Raw genomic sequence first — 5586 nt, forward strand, 5'->3', positions numbered from 1 at the left:
GAGCAAAATAGAGCGCTCTAAGGAACTCACGGACTTCGAACGTCGTCAGGTGATTGTCACTTGTATCATACGTCTGCACGCGAGATTTACACACTCCTAAACATCCCTAGGTAGTCTGTTTCCTATGTGATAGTTAATTGGAAACGTGAAGGGACACGTACAGCACAAAAGCGTACAGGCCGACCTCGTCTGTTGACTGACAGAGACCGCCGACAGTTGAAGAGGATCATGATGTGTAATAGTCAGACATCTATCCAGGCCACGTACGCCCCGATAGTTGAGTGGTCAGCGTGACGGATTGGCGTCCTACAGGCCCGAGTTCGATTGCCGGGTGAGATTTTCTCTGCTCGGGGACTGGGTGTTGTGTTGTCTTCATCATCATTTCATCCCCATCCGGCGAGTAGGTGGCCCAATGTAATAAGACCTGCACCATAAGGCCGGACCTGCCTCGCCGTCGTGGTTCAGGTTGCGGGCGACAACAAGCGGCTGCAATCCGACGTCTGAATCTGCGGCCCTCGCCTCTGGATGCCCCTGGCACATGTTGGGAGCCAACAAATCTGCCCGCAGTAGCGATCCGTGGTGTGGCCGGCAGCTGACTGTCTGCAGACCCTGCATTGGCCTCAGAGGGTCGAACCAGCCACCGGCCATGGCCTGGAATGCTGGCGCCCCATCTGTTGCTGTGCGTAGCCGGTTGTGTGACACGCTCCGCCATCCGGAGGAGCTGCCACACTTGAATGATTTGTCGGTAAACCGGCACCTATTTATATGTGGCTGTGTGCCTCTGTTTCGCTAAACGCGCCGCTCTATACCAGTGGGCCCCTTCTGCCTATGACGTGCGTGATGCAAACCATTGAGTGTACTTTTTCCGGCTGTTCTACGGCCCTGTGGCCTCTGTTTTACTTCGCAACTGCTAGTGAGCTGTAAACAGGCTTGTGCCCGGCTGTAACTTGCGCGCTCAGAAATGTTGCACCAAAACTGACTTATTCTATCGCAAACGGTAGTGCCGCTACAATACGTATTTAATAGAGGTGGAGTGATACACTTATAACGAAAAGTGGTACAGATTTCACCACATGGGAAGCCAGGATAACAGACATAAATAACGTTCATGTTTGACACAGATCATGCCCACACCATAATGTCCAGGCATCATGAACATTGTGTGGTGAGTAACGTGTTGCCCCTCCCCCTTCCCTGCTCCTCCCTCATCACTGACTGGTTGCCAGAATCACTTGCCACAGTGAAGTGGGATGCGTCGGAGAAAATCACTCTGGGTCACTGTTGCTGATTTCCAACCAATATGGGTTGGGGATTTTCTCTGCCCGGGGACTGGGTGTTTGTGTTATCCTCATCATTTCATCATCATCGCCACTGGTGAGAGTAACTAGATTGGATTGTGAAAAGAAAATGGACTGTGGAGGAAATGGGACTTTGTACTGGCGCTGATGACCGCGCAGTTGAGCTCCCCACAAAACAAACATCATCATCATCATCACCCGAACCAACATACTCCCTGCACCAATGATCTCTTTCTCGACATTTGTGTGGTTGAATAGCAATGTATTTAACTGGCTTCCGATCATACAAATCAGTCTGATGTAACCGCCGTGAAATGGTTCTGGCAGACACGTGTACAGGTAGCTGATGCATGGTCTACAGCGATCTCCCTAGAAGTGAGATGTCTGTTCCTTTTCGCCATTACCGCTACGTACTGATCCTCCTGCAGTGTAGTGGTCCATCTACGACCACAGGCAAGCTTTCGCATAGCATTTCCACCATCAACGGCATTTTTTAATCGCGAGGTGACACTTTTGGACACACAGTAGTGACCTTTTGACTGGCTACGATCCTGTTCGTCCACGATCGTAAGCACTGAAATGATGTCTTGTAGAAATGTTGCCGTACCACAAGGAATGTGTCCCACTAATCTGCTCCATAACAGTCTTCTTCAAACACCGTACTGCATGAACTGTAGAATGCATACAGAGCGTTGGTGCAGAGTGATCATGTCCCCTGCTCTACATTTTCTTTTACTACCCTTAGTCGGGTGTTCGGCAGCAATTGTCGGTTCTCCCGTAACAGTTGGTATTTTAATTGATGGATGTGAGGTCCGCCAGTTACACAAAACACTGTTTTTTCTCAGTACCCAAACATGTTTCGGCACCACTGTACCATCATCAGTGGGTTTTCGCTTTTATTTATTCTTTACATTTGATGTGCATGAATTTTCTGGATCACTTGTGTGTTAATTACTACAGGTAGCTGGGTACTCAGCAAAGGCGGTGTTTCGTATAACTGGCAGACATCACATCCAACAATTTTAACTACAAACACGGCCAACACAAGGAGCCGCAAATCAAAATGATGAATATTTGGTATTTTCCTTATCAAGTGTCAGTTGTTCCTTAGCAACTGTCAAGCGGTGTACATCAGTGCTCTTTTTCTCAAAACTCTTGTAAACATGATTCTTTATAATGCATGATACCAGTGGTATATTGTGATAACAAGTTATACGTAATAACTTATGTACACCGAAATGAAGGATAAGAGACACAGCTGGCTACATCGAGAAAAATAAATTCTGATGTGATCTCTGACCCACCTGACGATGAGGGTATAAGCCCTGGTAAGGCGCCGTGAGACAAAGTAAAGGATGGACACGGACAAACGTTACAATGTGTGATGTTTATCGTAAACACGAGCAGTTTCAAATTCACAACTCAACACAGGCAACATTATGCAATGACCGCTGGTAAGGCAGCTCAGTCGTGCACCAACAAGTGAATGTCTATCAAAGTTTGAACACGATTCTCGAAGTATACGTTTCACAGACGCGTCACTTGGTACATTGCCACTGTTCTTACTGCGTATCAGCCCGCTAAACACCTTCTTAAATGTAAAGTGGCGTAGTCTTGTACCACTGAATCACAGATACACAGATACGAACTCCAGAGCTTCAGTCGCCAGAACCGCTCCATGTCTGGAAGATACATTCAGCGAGTCTCATCGATTCAGTGGCGGCGCTCAGTCCGTTGAAGCGCTGCCTGGAGCTTCGCGCCTCGTGACTGCAGGTCATCGTCCACAGGGCGCTACCGCTTGGATGTCTGCCAGCATTCCTTCGCTCTGACTGAGAAACAGACACGCGAGCAATTCTCAGTACTCTGGCATCCGGGGTTTAGAGTGTTTGCGCAAGTGAACCATACGGCAGGTGTTAAGTCCCGCTTACGTACGATTTAAATTATGCTCTCATCCCCATAAGTGCTTTATGACTCCTTTCGGAGTCTCATGCTGAGCCAACAGAATGCCTCACAGGCCGAACCGAGCACGGCAGTGCACTGGTGTCGCATTCTGGGGAACGACGGTTCAAATCCACGTCGGGTCAACGAGGTACAGCATACCGCGGTTTCCTTAAATCGCTCAAGACAAATTTCGTGATAGTTCCTTTGTAAGGACACGGCTGATTTTGTTCATCATCCTTCCCTAATGCAAACTTGTCCTGCGTCTCTAATGACCTCTTTGTCGATGGGACGTGAAAAACTAATCTGCCTTCCTTTTTCAAAGTCCGAAGTGTTCAGGTATCTTAGGTGATACAGAATAGTTTTAATACTAGTACCAGTGGTAACAGTTGTTTTATTCAATTGTACGACACTTTGACAACAGTATTTGACACATCATACTATTACAGATTAGCCGGCCGGAGTGGCCGAGAGGTTCTAGGCGCTACAGTCTGGAGCCACGCGACCGCTACGGTCGCGGGTTCGAATCCTGCCTCGGGCATGGATGTGTGCGGTGTCCTTAGGTTAGTTAGGTTTAGGTAGTTCTAAGTTCTAGGGGAGTGATGACCTCAGCAGTTAAGTACCATAGTGCTCAGAGCCAATTTGAACCATTTTTACAGATTAAATTCGCATAAACAGGCATTTATATACAGCAAGTCCACTGCGACAAGAACGAAAGAGGTAGATGGCCACGGCCTTTCATTACAAACAATGTCCGTATTTCTCTGAAGTAATTTAGGTAATCCACGTGTAACCTCCCCCTCACTTATCGACCTTAATGACAGTGAAAAATTAAACCGCGTGTACCTAATGGAAATTTGGGAGAAGCAATCGTCACCGAAGTCAATTTGCCGGTAAAGAGGGAGGAAAGTGTTACATCTAAATGAAAGGAAAAATGCCAATGAAACTGGTGGAAATTAATTTTGAAAAGGGGTAAAGTTAATAAAGAAAGTAAATGTGCGGCCGTTACGTTAACAATTAACTAGCGGTAATTACATATTTGAGATTTGGGGGAAATTACGGTCGCCAGTCCTAAGGACAATTACTATAGTAACTGAAAAAGAAAGGTTATTGGACATATAATTAGCACTAGAAGCGTGGCAACTGAAGGTTGACACGTGTCGGGTGAAAACTGAAAGTTTGTCAGAAGTAATAAATTTCGCTACACTCTAACTTAAATTATCAAAAGAATTAAGAAAACCGGAAAATTTAAAGTTAATTTAGTGACTGAAATTAATAGTGAGCTTTCTTTCTGAAGCACATCGAAATTCAGTAAAATACGGTTAGTCTTGGGCTACCTCAACAATCATTTCAAAAGCTACTTGAATCTACGCAATTTAGAAATAAGAGACTCAACTTTGAACTTGAATTAAATGTTTCTGAACAATTAACAATAGTGAAATTTAGTACGTACCAAGCTGAGCTGCAGTCACAGGTAAGCTAAAATACGGTAACAAAACTCGCACTCTTAATTTGTGCTTGTGTAATCTGAATATTGTAGCCAGCTATGAATACCTTAACTGAACTTTGAAATCGAATGATGCTGGCGTTTGAATTTCAACGACACTCGCGTTCATTCCGGAAAAGGAAGGGACCCTGCTTGGTAATGCAATTGGGACAATGAGCAACAAAGTTTCATGCTACGTTGCTGTAATTTAGTTATGAAAATTGATCAGTTTGAAAAGCTGAGGTCTGCCATACAGTTCTAAAACTTAACGTGCTTCCTTGTTGGTTGATTGAAGGTTTGAAGCCGTCGATCGAGAGGTGGCGACAGTCACTCATTGTCGGCCGTCGCTGTTGCAGAAGCTGGATGTTGGCGCGCCTTCTTCTCGACACGGTCACCAGCCGAAACGGGATCTTGATGTGCGCCAGCTAATGCTTCCCGTCCGCGACACCGTGTCAGAAACTATCATAGCAAGTCGAGCGCAATTACATGCTGCCCAACCCCGAAAGCGCGGCAACTCGCGGGAGCGTCACACAACACACCTGCTCCACTGCACCACCCCAGCCAGACTCCCCCTCTGCCCGGGCTCCACGCGACTATCAAAGATCCTAAACACTTTGGTTCTCTACACGACCTATCGATGTATTCGTTCGGTAGCATAGTTTTCTCTAGGCCAGACCCAGCGTATAAATACAAATAATATTCGCAAAACAAACGAACATAAATGCATATATATATATATATATATATATATATATATATATATATATATATATATATATATACAAAGAGTAAAACAATTACAATATATAAAGACACAGAAATGTCATATCTTCAGGTAACAAAATAAGGAAAAAAATTTGCAGT

The sequence above is a fragment of the Schistocerca americana genome, chromosome 3, assembly GCF_021461395.2.
Source record: "Schistocerca americana isolate TAMUIC-IGC-003095 chromosome 3, iqSchAmer2.1, whole genome shotgun sequence".
NCBI lineage: Eukaryota > Metazoa > Arthropoda > Insecta > Orthoptera > Acrididae > Schistocerca > Schistocerca americana.